Source organism: Puma concolor, chromosome E2 (assembly GCF_028749965.1).
Source record: "Puma concolor isolate L17-30 chromosome E2, mPumCon1.1.hap2, whole genome shotgun sequence".
In the NCBI taxonomy this organism is placed as follows: Eukaryota; Metazoa; Chordata; class Mammalia; order Carnivora; family Felidae; genus Puma; species Puma concolor.
In genome coordinates, this window is record NC_141681.1 from 7,460,853 (window position 1) to 7,481,891 (window position 21,039).

The following is a 21,039-nucleotide window of genomic DNA, read 5'->3' on the forward strand; positions in this document are numbered from 1 at the left end:
CAGACTCCGGGCTGTCAGGTATTTCAGCTCTCCGAGGACAGCATGTCAGCGCATCAAAGCCTCCCTTCCTCCTCCTAATTCATTAGCTCCATCTCCTTCCAAAGTCCCAGAAACCCAAGCAATACACCTGTCGGCCGCGCCCAGGGTGCAGATGAACGAAAGCTGTGAGCTCAGTGTATGTCGGCTGCCACTTCTGGGGATGCTTCTTCCTGGGCTTCTGGGCCATGTTTGCGATCAGTGTGCCTGTGGGAGAGTGGTGGTCTCAGAGCAGATGAGGGGCTCCTCTGTGTACGGGCACCAAGGCCCACCGCTAACTCAAACAGTGGAGTTTTCTTGCAGCTGAAAAACGCTCCCATGGAACACCAGGAAGTAATCAAAGGCCACTCACCACCTTTTGGGGCAGGGCTTTGACTCCAAGAGGAGGCTTCCTGGTCCCCGTCCCCAACCCTAACCCCACCTGTCCTTCTCAAACTCAGTCTAAGTGATTTTTGAAAACGGTGCCTTGGCCTCATCCGGCTCAGAGAAATGGGGGCTGAGCTGGCACGTTAGCAAACACATGCTCCAGGGAGGAATCCGGGGGGCACTGCGCTGAGCAGTGCAGCATTCCTGTACGTGGGGGGCGGCCCTTTGGTTTCAGGCCTGATGTGGCAGAGACAGAGAGCAGCAGCTCCAGGCCCTGGGCTCCGGGGACCCCACTCCCTGAATTCAAAGCCCGACTCTGCCATTTGGGAGCTGTCTGGTGTGACGGCAGGTGGTTCCAACACCGTGCCTCAGTGCCCCCATCTGTACCTACTTCCGGGAGTTTTGTGAGGATTAAAGAAGACGCCATTCCTACGAATGCTGAGCTCAGCACTTCCCCTCCGAGGCAACAACCAAAAGAACTGAAAACAGGGAATCACACAACGGTGAACACCCACAGCAGCACCATTCACGGCAACTAAAAGGTGGAGACAACCCGACTGTCCATCAGCGGATGAACAGCTACACCAAATGCGGTCCGTCCGGATGGTGGAATGTAAATCAGCCATAAAAAAGAATGAAGGACTGACAGATGCCACGGTGCAGATGAACTTTGGAAACATCCCGCGTGAAGGAAGCCGCTCATAAAAGACCGCGGATTGTACGAGTCAAATTATTTGAAGCTTCCAGAAAAACCACAGGACAAAACACCGATGGGTGGTTGCCAGGGGCTGGAGGAAGTGAGGAGGGACTTCTAATGGGCAAGGAGTTTAGTGGCGGTGAGAATGTTCTGGAACCAGACAGAGGAGGTGGTTGCACAACAGTATTCACTTTAGAACGGTTTATGTCCCGGTGTGCGAATTTTTGATCTGAGTTTTTTAAATCCTCAGCTCAGTGCCCAGCACAAAGCTCACCGTGTCAAAGGTTCCGGCGCTGGGAGACCCAGGCTCCTGTGTGACCAGGAAACGGGTCTGGTCGCAGTCGTGCCCTCACGGCATTGCGAAGGTAAGGAAATGAGAGAAGACAATGGACGCCAGTGCTCAACACAGCCAACACTCAGTTCATGATGGCGAGGACGTCCGGAGAGGTGGGAGGAGGGGGGAGCGGCGGGGTAGCTGGTAAGGCAGGTGCGGCTGAAGGCAGGTGTGGAGGCGCCCCCTGCCCCTACCCGTGCTTGCTTGCGAGGACCCTAAGAGAAAGAACTCCATGGACCTGAACATCCTGACTGGTTGTGCTCTATCAGAAACACCTGTTCCTTAGACGACCGGGGACATATCCAGCCCAGCTTAGTACTCTGCGAACCTGTTCTATCGTCTTACTTTTTTCGAGCAGCAGGACACTTTCTTCCACTGAACAAGAGTCCTGACAGGTAAAGCATAAGGCAGGTGCCCCTCAGGCGGACGGGGCGCTCAGGAGGGCCTGGGACCCTCTCTCCTACTCTGCTCTGGTTCGGAAACACTCTCCAAGCCCACGTCTCCTCCCATCGTCCCAGAGAGACACCCAAAAACAGGCCCAGCGGGTTTCTGCTGATTCCTTCGGGAAGGAGACTCAAGGCGAACCCTTTTCCCTAACGGACAGAATGGCTTTCAAGGCAGAAACTGCCTTTCAAAGTCCAGAGGGCTGTCCTGGGTGAGAAGAAGGTACTAGATTTGTGGGTGGCTCAAGTGAGTAAGTGAGGGCCAAAGGGGGGCAAGGCAGAGGGGTGGACAGGAAGGCCTTGAACCCCCGAGAGGCGCCCAGGAGGCCCAGCTGCAGCCATCCGTCTCAGCTGACCTCCACCAGCCCTTCTTCTTCCCCCATCTTCCCCCCTGCCGTTATGAGATGACCCCTGAGCACCCCCGCAACAGCCCTATGAGGTAGGTGGTGGCATCCCCATTTCCCTGCAGGGGAAACCGAGGCACAGAGAGGGCAAGGTGCTTGCCCCAAGGTCAAATGGAATTCTCACCTGAACCCACAGAGGCTCAGGAGAGGGATGTTGGTTTCCTGAGCTGCAGAAACTGAGCAAAATCTGGAACACCTGTCTCCTAACTCTTTGCCAATGCTCCTTCTCCCCGATGCCACCGGCCAGCACGGAGGAGAGAGAAAGACACAGCTGGAGAGGTCAGCTGATGTCAAATGATGCTGGACCTCACAGGAGTGGATGGTTCCGGGGCAGCAGGTGGCTTGGGCTCGTCTCTGTCATCGTCCTTCCCTGAGGACCAGTGTGGAGAGAGGTCTGGCTTATCTGCAATGGCACTGGCCAGTGCCCACAGGGACTGGTGTCGCTGCTCCCAGTCTCAGCCCCGAGAGAGGCCACCATGCTGTCCTGTGCGCAGCCTTTCGTGATGTCTCCCATGTGGAAAGGCCCAAGCTGTCCCCATCTAACTGGTCAGGAAAAATACCCTACATATCAGCCCATCCATGAAGATTTCATACTTTCTGGGCTAAAGGGATCAGGCAAATCAGAGTCAACTCTAATGTGGGTTCCAAGAGGAGATCGTTTTTGGACAAAAGGGGAAGGGAGGGAGGAAGGGAGTGGTCCCACAGACAAATATACGCGGAGAACTGTCTCTAATACTCCCCTTACTGACGTTTATAATTCACAGTGATGTATTAAAGGCACTGAAAAGTCCTGCAGCCAAGAAACCTGCCTTCACTGTTTGTATACCCATGTCACAGAATCTTTGCTCGTGTTTGTTCTGTTGCAGTGGTGGTGGTGGTTGTCATTCTTGCTTTTTGCTAGCACCCCTCTTAACATCATATAACAAAACTCCTTTTAGGAAATGCTAGGCTAAGACATTCCTGGAAACAGCAGGAAGGCAGGGGTTGGGGATGAGGGTGGCAGAGTTTGTTCATTTGGGAAGAAGTCCTTCTCAACCGCACGAAAACACCAATGCCCTTCTTAACAAACTCTGGTGGCACCGCCTTAGCTCTCGGAAAAAGTCCAAATCCCTCCAGGTGGTGTTCGAGACCCTGGACAATGTGGTACCAGTCTCCCCGTCAGTCTCACCTCCTGCTAAGCTCCTCTCCCTCCCTACACAGGTGAAGATCTGACCTGGCATTGCGCGCTCAGGATCCACTGTGCCTCTAACAACATCCCTTCAGAAAATGCCTTTGTAAGCATCCTCTAAGCTGCCTAAGCAGGAGAAAATTTTCAGAGATAAGAAAAATCACGCAATTATTTCCCAAAAAGTGGTATAAGAAAGAGGAAGTATGGTGAGGGAAGAGAAGAGGCATGGGGCTTGCAGTGAACGCAGTGTTACAGTGCCCATTTCACAGATGAGGAAACAGAGGCTAATACCTCATCTCACTCTCCATCTGTCCTGGACCCTGAGGCGGGACAGATGGGACCCCTGGGCTTGTTCCCAGGATCAAGGAGCTCACACTGTGTCCCATCTTGGTGCTCCAGAAAGAATTCATCAAGTGATTTCTCCTACTCCTTCATTATACGCATATGAGCTCCAAAACGTTCTCATTTTCCAACTCAAATTTGATGGCCTGTTATTCTCAGGATAGGGGTTAAGCACTTAAAATGCCCCTGTCTTTCCTTTCCGAAGACACACGTGACCTGCACCTCGTACAGACGGCCCGCAGGTTAACTCTAGGAGAGACCCCGGAGTCACGGGACTCAGGGCTGGGATTGCCGCTGACCGGGTGAGACACTGCATCCAGCGTGCCGAAGCCCCCGGGGACAGCAGGGAAGAGACTTATATGCAGCCTCTTTCACTGTGAATGAACTGGTGGTGGTGGTGACGATGGGATGACGCTGATGGTGATGATGGTGACTGCCCTGGCGGTCAAATCCTCAGCAGAGAACAGCCTCCACTGGGGCCAGGCGCTCCTAACACTTCCACTTGGAGCTGAGAACACCAAGGCTTAGAGGCACTGGGACAACTTAAAGCCACCCGGTAATTCCCAGGAGCGGGACCCCCAACTGCATCTGACTCTACACCCTGTGCTCTTACTCCCTCTTCTACACTAGTTCTCAGAACTGCGCAGCACCCCACAGTGGCTATGGCACCAGGCTCTGGTAAGAGGCCCCCAGCGTTGGAGTCCTGGCTCTGCCTCTGGCTAGCTATGCGCGGACAAGTTGGGCACTTCTCGGTGCCTTGATTTCCTCATGTCGAATGGACACAGCAGTATCGTACTTCGTCAGTTCAAACACAGTTGAAGCTCCCTTAAAGTTGGCCGGGTAATAAGGCTCTGCTACATTCTTTTCTCTCTCCGAGGTCCGGAAGAGAAGAGGGTATCTTACCAGCAATGGGGTCTCAGATCTGAAGAAAGATTGGTAGCACCCGTCCCAGAGAGCTGTTATGGGGACTAGGTGAGATAACAGAGAGCGCGTAGAACAGCACCAGGCACAAAATGAGCGTTTATAAACATCTGTTCTTGTTTCACAACGGTTTAGAGTTCAGCCAGCCTGCAAAGTTTATTCCGGTGTTCGTTACGGGATCAAACCCTGGTCAGACCCTGAGCCAGATGCTTTGCCAGAAACACATTCCTCCCCGAGAGACGCAGACTCCTCCTCACGCACGCGCAGTTCACACAGCTGGGATGGTTCAGGGGCAGGACTTGAACTCAGAACTCCTAAGTGCCCACACGCAGCTCAAAGCTCTCTGGCTGGGGCTCCACGGTGGTCACGGTGGCAGGAATTCAGGCACCCCTGGAGGCACCAGGCGAGTAAAGGAGGGGAGCAGGGCGGTGTGTCCCTGGGCCCCAGCTGCGGCCTCTAGGGCCCCTCATCCTGGTGTTTATTCTACGCTCACGGATGAAGTCAGCCTCCGTGTGGGACCTTCCTTCCTGGGGCCCTGATCATCACTCAGGAGACCCACAAGCCTACCTTGAGAAAAAGTTTTCTGTTCCCCGAAGCCCACATCGCCCGTGCTTCAAGCCTCCTGGAAAAACTGGATTCGCGACAGCTCTGCAACCGTCTCCACAGGCAGCGTGGAGGGCGAGGGCGAGGGAGTCAGTGCCGGGGTCGATTCAGTCCGAATCAGCATCTCAGGAGTGCTCTGAGCCCGGAAAAGCTGGAGAGGAGGCTGGGGGATCCCTGTCCCACTGCTGTGCCACACAACGTGGGCTGAACTGCCCAGCTCTTCCTCCTCTGTCCCCTCCTCTGTCCCCCATCCATACATAATTTGTTGGGCAGATTAAAAAGACAATCAGGGCAAAGTGTTTAGCACGTGCTCAGTTAACCTTAGTTATGTTATAAGGCAACTCTCCTAGAGTACATTCCAGAAGAGGGCCTGCCTCTCTGAACGCTATAGAAATGAATGTTCCCCTCTCAGAGGAAGAAACGAGAGAGGGATGAGAGACAACTCAGTAGATGGCGACGACACCTTATACAAACGTTTCTCCAGCAAGCACTTGATGAGCACCTACTGTGCATGGAGCCCTGGGGACGCCAGGGGACAATATGGTCCTTGCCCCCACTGTCTTCCATTTGGTCCATTCTAATACTCAGGATCAGTGGCGTAAGCACCAAGTGAGTTGCAAAGTGACTATTTACTCATGCGTCTGTGTCTCCCCAGTGTCTGCGAACCCCTGAGGGTAGGGATGGTGACCTGCCCCCAGGGGTCACCTATGCGTCCCCAGCACGGAGCACAGCCCCCAGCACGGAGCACAGCGTTGAGCACAGCAAACCTGCTCGTGGATGGGTAAGAAAATGAGCCAAGTTGAGGGACTATTTCAGGTTAAAGTCAAAGACTCTTCTAGAACCTTCCACTATCTTCCCCGCCCCCCACCTCACTTCTTCAGTGACTGACAGTTTCCCAATCTGCCCAACAGGAAAGCCTCCAGCAGCCTCTCAGTTTCCGCTGAAGCATCGCCTTTTCCTTATGGAGCATACACACACCACAAGCCCCGGTTAGGGCCTGCCCTGTGGAGCTGAGCCAACGGTGCCCACTGCCAAACTTAGCACCCCGTCCACGTCCCCCTGCTGGCCAGCGGGAGGACTCCCAGGGCTGGGAAGGGCCTTGTGGCCGGGCAATGGTCAGCCTGGGATGGGCCAAGAAGTAGAAGGTGGGGGTCAGGGAGGACGGGGCGGGGGGTCTCAGGGGAATGGCTGGCAGTCTGGACAAAGGGGCTGTGGGGCGAAGAGGAGACCCAGAGATGAAGGCTCCAGCAGGATGCTGAGTGCGGGGAAGTAAGACGGGGGGGCTCCCTGGGCTCTCGGCTGGGCAGCCCCGGCAGGGCTAACCCTCTAGACCAGCACCCTTCCGTGATGATGGAAACGTTCTCTACCTCCGCCATCCAATATGGTGGCCATGGGGCTGCTGAGCGTGTGAAACACGAACAAACGTGGATGTGAGGCAGGGGGGCCGAAATGCTGGTCTGCCTGGGACTGAGGGGTTTCCAGAAAGCGGGATTCTTGCCGCCAAAACGGGGAAGTCTCGGCTGGTCACCGACCTTGACTATGTCACTTTCCACAAGAGGCATCAGGTCGGTTTCACAACCGTCACTAGGGACCTTGGGCACCTCTGACTGTGGGGCTGCTAGCCATCAGGCAAGTGGGGGCCCTGAAGAAGGGAGCCCGGATCCGAAATCAGACTGAATGGATTCTGAGATCCCGGCTCAACCCCTGTGAGCGTCTCGGAACCTCAGGTGCTCGTCTGTAAATAAGGACAGTAAGACTCTCCTTCCCAGAGCGTTGTGGGGGAACGAAGAAATAAAAAGTGCCTGCACGCAGGAGGTGCTCAAAGAACACTGGCTCCTCCCCCCTCTTTGTGGCCACTATTAAAGGCCAAGAAGCGAACGAGTAACAACTCTGAATAATTCCAAGGAAGAACGCAGAAGAACTCATTCACCTAGCATACCCCACCCCCACCCCACCCCACGAAATCTGCCAGGGGGGAGGGGGGGCCCTTTCCAAGACTGACCCCCAGAGTCCTGCCCGTGAATAGGAGGCCTCCCCCCACGGTTCTCTTGTCCCCAGAAAGAGCTCACAGGGGCTGCACGCTGCCCTGAGCAGGTTCAGAGCGGACACCACAGCCAAGCGGGAGGCTGATGTGATGGACAGAAATGGGGAAGCTGAGTCTGAGGCGGCTGCCAGAAACCACCATTCTGGAGACCCAGGAAAGAGACGGCCACTTCAGATGGTGAGCTCAAGGTCTCTGGAGACTTGAGAAGAACGTGCAAAAATCCCTGGGCAAAGAAGGAGGGGAACTGGATGGAGGACCAGTCAGAACACCACATCAAAGTGTCCCGGGCTGGTGCCCGGGGCCGGGGCCAAGGGCTTCCTGGTGAGCGAGCCCACCAAGGGTCTCATGGTGGAGGTCTACTCACCGCCCTTCCTCCTGCCAGACGAAGGCTGAGGGGGCTGGAGTCGAGAAGAACAAGAGAGGAGGTCTGCCAGCACAGGTCAGCGAGTGCAAGGAGAGGCTGGGATTTGTCCTGGGCGTCAGGGAACAGGCTCCCGGCATGGGAGGCAGGGCCACCGTGCCCACTCGCTGGCCAGGGCAGGGTGTGACCAACCAAGGCAATGCACGGGGCACACGTCAGCCCACACTGCCACTAAGCTCCACACTGAGGTTCACCAGGGAGGGGGCCATGTGAGTCCACACCTCTCTGGAACGCCTCCCCCCCCCCCCCCCGCCTTTAATACACTTTTTAGGACAATTGCAGGTTTCCAGAAAAATGGGAAAGATAGCACAGAGTTCCCACAGGTACCACATTCTGGTTCCCCTATGGAGGTGAATGTGGTGCACCTGTTAACAACTAGTGAAAAAATACTATAGTGAAAGTTCGTGCCTGATTTGGATTTCCACGGTTTTAATTTCACATTCCTTTTCAGTTCCAGGATCCCATCACCCCACTACACTTTGTTGTCTCGTCATCTCGGGCTCCTCTGGGCTGTGGAAGTTGCTTAGACTTTTCTCGTTCTTGATGATCTGGGCAGTTGTGAGGGGTGCCAGTCAGATATTTTGCAGAATGTCCCTCAGCGGGGGTTGGTCTGATATTTTTCTCATGATTAGACCGGGCTTGTGAGCTGGAGGGAGGAGGTCCCCAGAGGTACGGTGTCCCTCTCCTCACATCATAGCCAGGGTGCATATGCCCTCACATGACTCGCCATGGCTGCCGATGGCCGTGACCGGCGGGCCAAGGGATGCTGGCAGGTTTCTCCACTGTCAGGTTATTCCTTTCTTCCCCTTTCTGTACTCTGCTCCTTGGAAGGAAGCCCCTACCAGAAGCCTCTTAAGGTATGGCCAATGCTATTCCTCCCTCTTTACTGAGGCTGTTAATGGGGGGGGGGGGGGGGGGAAGCTGATGACTGAAGACCCAAAGGTGGTATGGGAAGGAGACCAGGAACCAGGGACCTCCAGAACTGGAGAGCGGGTATCTTCTTCAAACAGGTGTTTTCAGCCCCTCCCTCGCCCCTCCCGACATCTCCTCCCCAGGCCCTCCTGGGGCCTAAAGGAAGAAGGGGCTCAGCCTGTAGACGCTCAGAGTCCCCTGGCCAGGGCCCAGGGCCCAGGGCCCAGCCACCCCAGGCCTGACACAACAGCGTGGCTTGCTCACCGAAGACGCGACAAGCCGCGTGAAAGGGCCCTTCGGCCTCGGCCACTTCGAACCCAACCCCCCACCCCCACCTTCAAGGAAGCTGTTGTCAGAACGTTCTGTAGAGGAGGAAACCGAGGCTCGGAATAAGGCATCACCGGGAAATGGCTGTGTCAGGTGCAAGCCCAGGTTCTCACCTCACAGCAGCACGGGTCACCCCCACCGGGACGCGCGGCAGCGGTCATGGCGTGTGACGGGTCTGGCCCTTCCTGGTTCCCGGAGGCCAGCTGTGTGCGCCTCTTCCTCGTCTGCATTCAAGCGGTCTTGTTTTGGCCACAGCGGGAGTATTTACACTGTGGAAACTGCTCAACCCTCCAAATCCAGGCTCCCCCACCCCCCGCCCAGAAAAGCCACCACTCTGCAGAAAGCAGACTCCAACCCGGGCAGTCTGAACCCTCATCCACGTTCTCCACTACCAGGCCACACCGCCCTCTCGAGGGCAGGCAAGACGGGGGTGTGTGCACGTGTGTGCACACGTGTGTGTGTGTGTGTGATGCTCTGCCCTTCAGCGCTCCCAGGGTTCACGAGAAAACCACACTCCCACACTGAGTTCAGGGTTCAGATTCTCATGGGATAATTTGCCCCAGTAAAGCAAAAGCACCGAACAGCACCTGGCCAAGACAGGGACGTGCCTCTGTAACCCACTGGCCTCCATGGCAGGACTGATCCTGTCTGAGGAGCTCCTGCAGGCTGTGGCTTCTGAAAAGTCAAACTGAAGACCAGAGATGCCAGGACAGCCTGGACCCCTGCCAGTGTCCTCTCCGAGAGAGAGCCACGGCCCCAAAGCTGACCAGAAAGGAAGGAGAAAGGAGAGCATGGCCTTGAGGGCCAGTTATCTCTGGATTCAAATTCTGGCTACACTATCCAATGGGAGATGTCGCCTAAGTCCCTTCGTGTTGAGCCTCAGGTTTCTCATCTGCAAAATGGGGCGGTAAGCCATGCCGCATGGGTTGTCCAGAATGAGACGGCATGTGTGGGATGCCTGGCATACAGTAGGTGCTCACAAGTGGCAGCTACTGACATTCTCAGTGGATCCAGAGTGAAGGCAAGAGACGGCCAAAAAGTAACCGATTCAGAGGGAGGGGGTTATGGACCCGGGACGGGGAGGACCCCCAAAAGTGTGAGACACACCTCTCCTCCTTGGAAAATGCATTATCATATTTAAATCTTTGCCAGTTTTCCAGGTGAAAATCTGCTTCGTAGTTTCTTTTTAATTCCTATTTCTCTCATTACTGAGAGGCGTTTCCTCACAGTTGTTGGCCACTGCATTTCTCCTTTTACCCTCTGTACATTTCCCCCCAGAGGTGGTCAGTTTCTTATTGATTCATGCGTACTTTCTGCGTATTAAGGTTATTTAACTCTTTATTTGTCAAATATGCTGGAACTGCATTTTCCCAGCTCATCATTTGCCTTTCACATCGGTTTACAGTAAGGCTGATTTGTCGGTCTGTTTTTCCATGCTCAAGGGTGCCTTTTTTTTTTTTTTTTTTTTTTTTATGTAGCCAAATCCAGTTCTCCTTTCCTTTGTGGTTTCTCAAATAGAAAGAGCCAAGGTTTAGGGCTGTTGTTGATCTCTGAGGTTGATCCTCACCAACTGGCTTGAAAGTAAGAAACAAACGTCAAAGTTTCCACTCTCCTCCCTCGTCCCCCAGCAAGCTGAGGGCCATGCCTGGGCCGCCCCCCACGTGGCCTGCCCCCTGTGGGGTCACTCCCCTGTTCCCTGGAGCTCCCGCCTGGCATGGAGAGAGAGTGACTCACTCCCAAGGCCTGGTGCCCTTGCTCTGGGCCCCTGCCAAGCCGAGACAGGAGACACGCAGCCCACAGACTGCAGGGTTTTCATCGAGCAGTCAGCCTTGCACCTGAGGATGGGAGCATAGCTCCCTCCTGACGTCCCCGCTTCCAGTGGGCAGAGGGCAGGCATGTGGCCGGAGCACTGGAGGAGAACAAGCTGGAAGTCAGAGGGGCAGGCAGTCTCGACCCACCGTGTCACGGTCCACAGTCAACGCCAAGGGGAAGGCACAGAGGTCCCCTCACCCTCCTTCACTATCAAAGCTGCCCTAGAAGGCAGGTGCCCTGCACCTTTCTGGGCGTCAGTTTCCACCTCTGCAAAGTGGGCCTTTCCTCTGTCAGTGACTTCCGGCTTTAAAAAAAAGTTGAATCTTACACTGAACAACTCGGCATACAGCTCCCACCATCCCTGGGTGAGTGTATTGAAGTTCTCTGGACTCAATTCTACCCCAAAGAAAGCCCTGGGCATGAAAAGATTGAGAACCTTCTGACGGCCGCTAACAGGTCCGTGCCAAGCCAACAACAATTTATGAAGTGCCTACTATGTGCCAAGGGCTGGAGATACAGCAGTGAACAAAACAGACAAAAGTCCCTGCCTTCGGGAAGCTGCCAAGGAAGCAATGAGTGAATAAATGAACTTTACGCTGTGATCAAGTCTGCAGAGGAAACCACGCAGAGAAGGGCCAGGGCGCAGAGAGGCCGAGAAGGTGGGTCCTATGGAGAAGGGGCAATGGAGCAAGAAAGGGCTGGCACATCGCACAGGCTGTCTCTCGGGTAGCATCATGCTTGCAGAAGTGGAAACTGAGGCCCACAGAGGTGCAGCCAAGGGATTTCCAGGGCAAGTCTGTCTGTCTGTCTGTCCGTCTCCTCCAACCATGGGGCTAGGACTTCAGGGTTAAGTAAATGCTCCCAGGGCCACAGTGTTTTCTCACAGTCCAAATATGTCAGACATAGGCAAAACCAAAGGGGGTCCCGGCCCACAGCAACTGTGCCCCCACACCAGGCACGGCGCACTCTGAGGACGATGAGGGCCCGCGAGGACCCGCAAGGCCCCGCAAGGCCCAGTGGCCACAGCAAGCACAACATGGCTGCTGCAGACCCTTCGTCAGCAGGTTCTCACACCAGGCAGCAAAGACCCCGGGGTGTGCCCTGGGACTCCTTCCAATGAGCATCTACAGAACAGTTATGGCTGCAGGACCCTTCCCTCTGGGGGACAGGAGGGTCTGAGGTGTCCTTCCATCCGGTCCCGTGCACTGATGGCGTGCACGAGCCTGATGAACATTCAGGTATGAACACACTCATGGGATCATGACCCCACACCCAGAAGGCTCCCTCGTGCCCCTTCCTGGTCAGTGTCCCCCAGAAGTCATCACTCTTATGACCTCTATTGCTACAGGCCAGTTTTATCTGCCCTTGAACGTCATATAAACAGAATCGTGCAGTATGGACCCCTCTGTGTCTGGCTTATTTTGTGCAACACAACATCTGTGATATTCATCTGTAGTATTCATCATTTTTCATTGCTGTATACTATTCCCTCGTGTGATCGTGCTATAATTTGTTTACCATTCTACCACTGATGGATACTTGGCTTGTTTCCAATTTTGGGCTATTGCTGAGGCTGCTTTGAACATTCTTGCTCATGTCTTCTGGTGGACAGAGCAGTTGGGAATATAACTGAGAGTAGGATTGCTGGGTCCTAGAGAAGCAGGTACAAATGCATTAGAACCCTGCCAAGACCTTGTAGGCAAGCAAGATGAGCCTCACTGTGTAGACGAGGAAACAGAGAGGTCAAGTAACATGTCCAGGGTCACACAGCTAAAGGGTAGCACAGCTGGGATGCAAACCCAAGAGCTATGTGTGGCTCCAGCGCCATGCCCCCCTCCCAGCTTCACAGGGGTGGGCGCCCTGAGCAGTACCTACTGCAGAAAGAGAGCACAGGGGAGGACAATGCTCCTTAACTCCCTGGAAGAACAGCAAGGCCCCAATCTGTCCCCAGGAGGCTGGGAGACCAGGTCCGGGGGCCTGGCAGGCTGAGCAAACAGACATGCATGAATGAGGCCTAAGTCCACTCAAACCCCAAGCACATAATTTCATCTGGAAGCAAACGCATCCAGCCGCCCCGGCGCGCCCTCCTTCTTGGGGAGAGGGCAGCCTCCCATCAGAAGCGCCTTTGTCTCCCCCAGAGTGGCCGAGACAGAGTGGCAGAAGCCTCGCTTGTCCAAACAAATGACAGTCAACGGTCCTCCACGTCTCCCGCTGCCCGATTTCAGCCTCAAAGGACCGACTATGCCTCCGTCTCCCTCATTTCTCTCCTGAAGCCTCCTGCTGTCTGGGGGGGCCCGGAGACACGCTCTGGTCCCAGTCCCGAATGGCGGAGGAGGGGGCGAGGTGGCACATCCACCCGTGGGACACGTGTGCCCACTCACCGTGCACCGGCCCTGACACAGGACTGGGCAAAGGCGGATGAGGCCGGCACGGCCTGAAGGAGCTCCCGGTCTCCAAGGGAGATGAACATAATGGCAGAAGCGTGTGCTGAACGCTGCCTTCCCACTGGGAGCGTGAATCAGAGGGGAGGAGGCAAGTGAGGTCTTCCTGGGTGTGGGGTGCAGGCCGGGCCGCTCGTGTTGCTGTCCCTCCCTACCCTTTGGAAAGCTCTCCATCTCCCCTGCGAATGACCCTGCCCCCACTGGCGGTGGGGACACCATGGTTACCATAGGATGCCGCCTGGTAGCCACGGTGACTGGTCCGGAGGTCGGCCCCTGCCCTAGGCCTGGCCATATGGGGAGCTTCTTTGGGAGCCTGGAGACAAGAGCGAGAAACAGGGGAGTCTCCTTTCCAGCGTGATGCCACAGAAGAAGGCGGAGCCGCAGACGGAGACTGAGACGAAGGGGCCACGGGTTTCTAGCTCCTGCCCCGATCGCTTTCCCGCAGCGTCCAGAGCCGGGCTGCGGTGGTCCGCACCTAGAACGGGGAAGGTCACGCGCAGGCAGCGCTCCTCGGTGGGTCTCGCAGGATGCACGGGGGTTTCCGCAGTGAAGACGAGGGAGAAAGGCTCCCGTCCTCAGAGTAAGCCCAACGGCACCCAAAAGAACAAACTTGTGGAAGGTCGGCTGTGGAGTCAAAGGCATCACTCTAGGCCCAGACGGGGCCCAGACTCTGGGTTAAGGTTCACACTGCTGCCCTGACCCTGGTCCCCGCAGGGACTTTATATAGATTCCACAATAACGGTCCCCTTGCTACCCCGCTCCCAGAACCCAGCCTATCCTCGGGGAGAACTCCTCGAGCTCCTGCTTGGAACATTCGGGCCCTCACCAGACACACCAGAGCGCAGCCCTTCACTTAACCCACTCGGGAGGTCCTGCCCCTCCCCCACTGTCCTGGAACCCCAACCTCATCCACGCGCCCGGCCACACGTGCGTTCCCTCCTTCTCAGACACCCTCCTTCGGCATATTGTCATTCGCAAACTGTTCTTCTGCACATTCGTCCATGAGCTCTTGTATGTTTTATTCATTCCTACACACAGACCTACAACTCATCAAGTGTTGACTGAGCACCTATTGTGTCCGACTTGCTGATTCTTACCCCAATGCCCAATTTCTGCAAGTGTGATCTGCAGAGTCACCGACATCAGAATTACCAGGGTTGGCTTATTTTTTTTAATATTTATTTTTGAGAGAGAGAGACGAGCATGAGAAGGGGAGGGACAGAGAGAGCGGGAGACAGAATCCAAAGCAGGCTCCAGACTCTGAGCTGTCAGCACAGAGCCCGACGCGGGGCTCGAACCGACAAATTGTGACATTATGACCTGAGCTGATGTCGGACGCTCAACCGACTGAGTCACCCAGGCGTCCCTTAAGTGTTTTTGAAGTTTGTTTCTTATTATAGTTTGACAGAGAGACAGCGCAAGCACGGGAGGGGCAGCGAGAGAAGAGAGAGAATCCCAAGCACGCTCTGTGCTGTCAGCACACAGCCCAACACGGGGCGTGAACTCGCGAACTGTGAGATCATGACCTGAGCCAAAACCAAGAGTCGGACGCTTCGCCAACTGTACCCCCTGGGCGCCCAGGGTTTGCTTACGTAAAATACTGAGCAGCCCAACCACTGCTGCTCCTACCCAGGAACCACGCTCCTGGAACAGATGCCCGTGCTGCCGGCTACACTGACGGTCAAGAGCGGCTGGTCTCAGCGGGCTCTGCTCCTTTTCCTCGTCTTTGTCATCCCTGGCCCCCGTGAGCCCCTGGGGTTGCCAGCAAGGGGCTCAGAACCGCAGTCCATGGGGATGAGACTCTTCTCTAACAGCGGGGTGGTGTTACCTCTGCTCCAAGAACATCAGATGTATAACACGCACATGCAAAGATACACACGCGCACTTTTAAAAGGCTTGCCCTGTGGAAGTCTTCATGAACGTGTCTCAGGAGAGCTCTCCCAAGGAAGGTGACTTAAGGGGCGGGGGGGGGGGGGGGGTTGTGCAGAGGGCAACAATGACGAAGGCCCGCTGCAAACACATCTGTACTCGCGGCCCCTCTCGAGCCACCCTGCACCCTCGCCTGTGTGAGCTCTGTGTTCTTTCCTCCCCTGGGAGATTTATTCAGCCAATCGAAACCTGGGCTCCAGAGAGATGTGAGAGCCCCCTGCTTCTCTACCCCCTAGCCCGGGGCTCCTTCAAACCGTATATCGATCTGCCCTAAAACTGCAAGGAGAGGCGAGGCTGGCCCTCGGGCCATGGGCTCGGGGGTATGCGGTTCTTCCAGCGCACTACGTGGAGCTCCGCCCTCAAGGCAGGGCAGCAGCACTGGTCTCCAGCTTGTGGTCTGCCCTGGAAGCCTGGCTCTTCAAGGTGCAGTAAACGGTCAGATAGCATCGACTCACCTGGAAGCTTTTCCAGGCATCGATCTGTTTTCCAGGGCGCCTCATCTGTGCACCACCAAGCGCTGTGATAACGAGAGTTCAGAGTCCGTGGCCGGCAGCTCAAGACTACACAGCTACCAAGGAGACAGAAGGTGCCCGCCCAGAGGAGCGTACTACCTGTGCTCGCCGGTGCCTGAATCACCTTGTTCAGTCCACACCACGGCCGCTCGCGTTGAACGTGCCGACGGGCTGCCTGGAAAGTTTTGTCAAAATCCAGACTATAGTGCAGGAGGGTAGGGTCTGAGAGTCTGAATCTCCAAAAAACTTGCAGTGGGGCAGATGCAGCCAGTCGCACAGAAAGGGGCTGCCCTACCAGATGGAGGATGTTATTATTACCAACATTCCCTTTTATAACAACACAAAGGAAACTGCAGCTTATAGAAATTCACGGGCTGCGTGAGTCACAAAGGCAAAAGAGGCCATGCCGAGATTTGAACCCAGCACTGTGGGCTCCAAGACACAAACTCATGACCACTGAGCCAAGATGCCTCCCCAGCCAGCCCTCCAGGCTTCACCGTGTTCTCACTGGTTCCTTGTGTCCCCCATGCAGGGGGGCCAGCCAGGCTGTGGGAATTAGAAAAGGAGCCCCACCTCTTAGACAATTCAGGCCACGGCCTGGCGAGGTGGGGAATCTTTGTGCAAAGAACAAGAAGCCCTTTTCTCTGGAGGGGTCAGCACCTTGCCAGGGCACATGCAATTCCAGCCCACTCAACCCATGGCCGTGACAAGGTCTGAAATGACAACCGCGTGACTCTCCACGGAGGCCCTGCCCGCCAGCGCTTCCCCCTGAGGCCGCAGATCCTAGTGACGAAGAGCAAGGACTTTCTAAGTTCAAATTCCACCCCTCCTACATCACGGCTGTGTGACTTCGAGCAAGTGACTGCACCTCTCTGAGCCTGTTTCCACATTTGGAAAATGGGGGAAATGCCCACCTCCCTCACAGAACTGTTGTGAGATATGAACTTGGGAGCCCTTTGGCGCTGGCAGAGTTGGCCCCGGACTGAGGAGTGAGCCATGCAGGGTTCCCAGAAGGCCAGCTGGGCTAGTCTGCCCGAGACTGGGCAGGGCGTCGCTGGGAAGGGGCGGACATCCCAGCAGCCTTGCTTCACCACGTGACCCACTCTCACGGGGCCACTGCCCGGGCCCAAGAGCCGAGAATGGCCAGCACTACAGGCTGGTCCCTGATGAATTCGCTTGGGGGCGGGAGGGTCTGGCACCTCATGGATGGCTTCCAAGAGAAGTGCCATGAGGCGTGCCCTGTGAACAGAGCGAAAAGACCGGGGTTGGAATCCTGGTGCTTGGACCCTGAGCAGGCTGGCCTTGCAGCTCACACCCCTCCGCGGGGGCCCCACTGGCTCTGCTGTAACAAGGGACTGGTATGGGGGTTCCAGGAGGCCCGGACGGCGCTCGGCCTGTGCCTGGCGCACATCATGTGCTCAGTCAGGTGAGTTACGAGGTGACGGCCTCTCCCAGCCAGCAATCACCAGGCTGCCCTTGGCTTTTTGCCCACTCTGCACTCTTACGTCCAATCCACGGGCAAGTCCTGGCCGCTTCGCCTCCAGATCAGCGCCGAGACTGACCACTGCCACAGCCTCTGCCCGTGAGACCAAGCGGCCGAGTGTCAGCCTCACCTCTTGCCTGGACTGTCCGGCACACTGGCCTCCCTCAGACGGCACCACCCGAGAGGAATTACTGGGATGGCAGAAATGCTCGCTATCCGCACCGGCTAGCGAGTGCCTGAAAGGTGGCAACCATGACTGAGGAACTCAGTTTGCAACTTTACAGGTGCCCAATTAAATTTAAATGGCCACACACGGCTAACAATCGTCGGATCAGAGTTTTAGACTATTCTCCATCTAGCAGCTGAGGGATGAGTTTTTAAAAAAATTTTTTAATGTCTTCCTTTGAGAGAGAAGAGAGCACGAGCAGGGGAGGGGCAGAAAGAGAGGGAGACACAGAATCCAAAGCAGGCTCCAGGCTCCGGGCTGTTAGCACAGAGCCTGACGCGGGGCCCGAACTCACCAACAGTGAGATCACGACCTGAGCTGAAGTCAGACGCTTAACCAATTGAGCCACCCAGGCGCCCCTGAGGGATGCTTTGTAAAGCCAAAGTCAGATTGTGTCCCTCCTCTACTCAAAACCCTCCAACGACTGACTCCTTTCTCACCCAGAAGAAAACCCAAACCCTGGTAATTGCCTGCAAGACCCTCCGTGACCTGCCCACCCCCACTCTCTCTGGTCTTGGCTCTCACCACCTTCTTTCTCACCTATTCTGTTCCAACCCCGCTGGCTTCCTTGCAGTTGCTTAAACCTGCCACTCCTGCTCCTGCCACAGGGCCTTTGCCCATGCTGTGCCCACCCATTGCACACACACACTTTCCCCTAAATGTCTTCACAACTGGGTCCCCTAATTCAAGGCTCTCTTCCAATATTCTCCCCGACCCCAGGAAATGACACCCTGAGTCCACTGTGCCTCACCTCCCCCTGCCACGTTTCTTCAAAAATACCTATGACTACTTAAAATGCTATGTATTTGTTCACATATTTATTCTCTCTTCTTACCAGAATACAGGATTTGTGGAAGCAAAGACTTTGCCTGTCACACTCACTGCTGTATCTCCTGTGCCCGGAATAGCCCTGGCCAGGCGCACAGCAGGCCCTCTATACAGATGAACAAAAGAATCATGAGCGAGATACCCAGCACATAGCAGGTACTCAATAAACAACCACGACTGCTGCGGTAATAATAAATTGTCGTCATTCTTTCCCCAAACCCAGTCAATCGTGTTCAGGGCCAGGCCTGGTGTCTCTTTGATTATGGAACAACAAAGGAACAACACCCTCTCCTCTGCCCAGCATGCCCTGCCTTGGGTGCCAAGAAGCCAGGAGCCCCACACACAAGGAAGTCTCCTGGTGGCCGGGGTGGGGGTGCTGGGGGTGGGCAGAACTGGCGGTGGGCCTGGTTGCCAGGTAACCCCACCCCGTCACTCACAACCACGGGCCACACAAGTTCTGCCGGGAGGGGCTGTGTGTGTTCCGCTGCCTTATCTGCTGGCCTGACCACCGGTGTTTGTGCCTCGCTTACAGAAGGACAAAGTACACGGGGGAGCAGGGTCCCAGTCTGCAGGCCGTGAGTCTGTAATGGGCAAGGAAAGCGAGCTCGGGTTCCTGAGGACCTACTGTGGGCGGCCCACATTCTCGGCCACCCTCACGGCGGTGCGGGTTTAAATAAGATAACGCAAGAAAGGCACTTCCCGTGGGTCCCTTCCTGGGGTCCCTTCCGCCGCTGCAATGATTGTGTTTCTTCTTCTAGGACATGCTCCTCACAATGTTCATGGCAGCACGCCTGGACGGGCCCAGCTCCGCCCCTGCAAACTCAGTCTGGGTCTCCCTCCACCCCTCTCTCGCTCGCGTCCAGGGTTCTCCACCTTAGCACTGCTGACATTTGGGGCCAGATCGCTCCTTGTGGTGGGGGGCGGGCCTGGGCCTCGGGTGGTGTTGAGAAGGATCCCCGGCCTCTCCCCGTGGCTCGTGGGAAGGTAAAAGAACGCAGCCGCTTTGGAAAACGGTACGGAGATCCCTCAAGAAATTAAAAATAGAACTACCATATGATCCAGCCATCCCACTTCTGGGTGTAGACCCGCAAGAACTGAAAGATCTCAGAGAGACATTCGAACATCCCTGTTCACATAAGCATTATTCACAACGACCAGAAGGCGGAAGCAACCCAAGGGTCTGCGGGGAGGTGACCGGACAAAGAAAGTGGGCTGGATGCACACAGCGCTACGTGCGCTGAGCCAGTCACAAAAATACGAACACCGTTCCGCTCCACCTTCCGTGAGACCCCTGAAGTGGTCAGGCTCCCAGTGACAGAAAGCAGAGGAGGAGTGACCAGGGGGCGCTGCCCTCAGCAGGTGGGCTGGGTGCCTCTGCCCCTGTTCACCTCCCCCACCCCCCGCCCCCCATAAGGTTGGCCTCAGCCCACCATCAAGCCCTGACGCAGAAGCAGCGTTCTGTGGGGCCCTTCCCTGACCTCCCCCACTCAGACCAGACGCTTACCCCTCTTCTTTCAAACTTTTTAATTTTCAGATTGTTTTAGAATTTTTTTTTTTTTTTAAGCTGCAAAGACAGCACAGGGACTTCTGGCGACTTCTGCTATACTGTCACCCCATTTCCCCTCACGTTGACATCTTCACGACCCTGGAGCACCAGTCACAACCAAGAGACCGGCATTGGTACCGAGTACCGGCTGACCTGGACGCGTCGTTTGGACGTCACTGCGTCCCCCACCCAGGGCCCCTCTCCCGTCCCAGGGTCCCAGCCAGGATGCCACATCACACGTGTCCTCGTATCGCCCTGGCATCCTCTAGTCTGGAGCAGTTTCCCACCTTCTTTGCCCTTGAAGTTCTTGACAGTTTTCAGGAACACTGCTCAGGGGTTTTACAGAACACCCTTCAAATTGGGTTCCTCCAATGGGGTACCTCCTTTTTTAAAAACATCGTGGTGGGGCACCTGGGTGCCTTAGTGGGTTAAGCATCCGACTCGATTCTGGCCAGGTCATGATCTCACGGTTCACGGATTTGAGCCTCACATCGGGCTCCGTGCTGACGGTGCAGAGCCTGCTTGGGATTCGGTCTCCCTCTCTCTCTGCCCCTCCCCTGCTCATGCTCTCTCTTGCTCTCTCAAAATGAATAAATAAACATTAAAAAATTGTGGTCAAATATACATAATATAAAGTTTATGGTTTTAACCATCTTTAAGCATACCGCACAGCAGCATTAAATCCTTCCCCACTGTTGTGCCAAAGCCACCACCGTCCATCTCTGGAACCTTCTCACCCTCCCAACCTGAAACCCCGTCCCCATTACACACGAGCTCCCCATTCGCCAGCCCTGGCCCCGGGGTAACCACGAATCAAAACCCACAAGGAGAGGACGCTCCACACCCATCGAGGTGGCTACTACGAGAAGACCAGAAAATAACAAGCCGAGGGGGTGCGGAGGCCCCGGAGTCTTGCGCGCCGCTGGTGGGAATGCAAAACGGGGCAGCCGCTGCGGGAAACCGCTTAGGAGATTCCCCCCCAAATTCAACAACAGAATTACCACCTGAGCCAGCAGCTAGGCACCTGCCCAGGAGAGTCGACAGCAGGGACCCGAGGGGGTAGCCGCGCCCCCACGTTCACCGCAGCATTATCCATCAAAGGGTAGGAGCCAAAGGGCACCAAAGGGTATCCGGCCAAAGGGTAGGAGCAACCGAAGGCCACAGACAGCTTCTAGAGCAGACGTCCCCTTCTAACACATTCAACGCCTGTGTCCCTAGCCAGCCGCTGGCCCTTCCGTACTGAG

The 21,039-nt window shown here is 55.7% G+C and overlaps 1 protein-coding gene and 1 long non-coding RNA gene across 2 annotated transcripts in view; both read right to left on the reverse strand.

Annotated features, from left to right (window-relative positions):
* Positions 1-21,039, reverse strand: part of CMIP (c-Maf inducing protein) — a 233,879-nt gene that overhangs the window by 115,167 nt on the left and 97,673 nt on the right. The window lies entirely within an intron of this gene.
* On the reverse strand, positions 10,339-19,622 carry LOC147573343 (uncharacterized). The gene is made up of 2 exons (XR_015244640.1): positions 13,212-19,622; positions 10,339-10,592 (listed from the first exon to the last, which is right to left on the reverse strand). It is a non-coding gene; the product is annotated as an uncharacterized LOC147573343 (long non-coding RNA).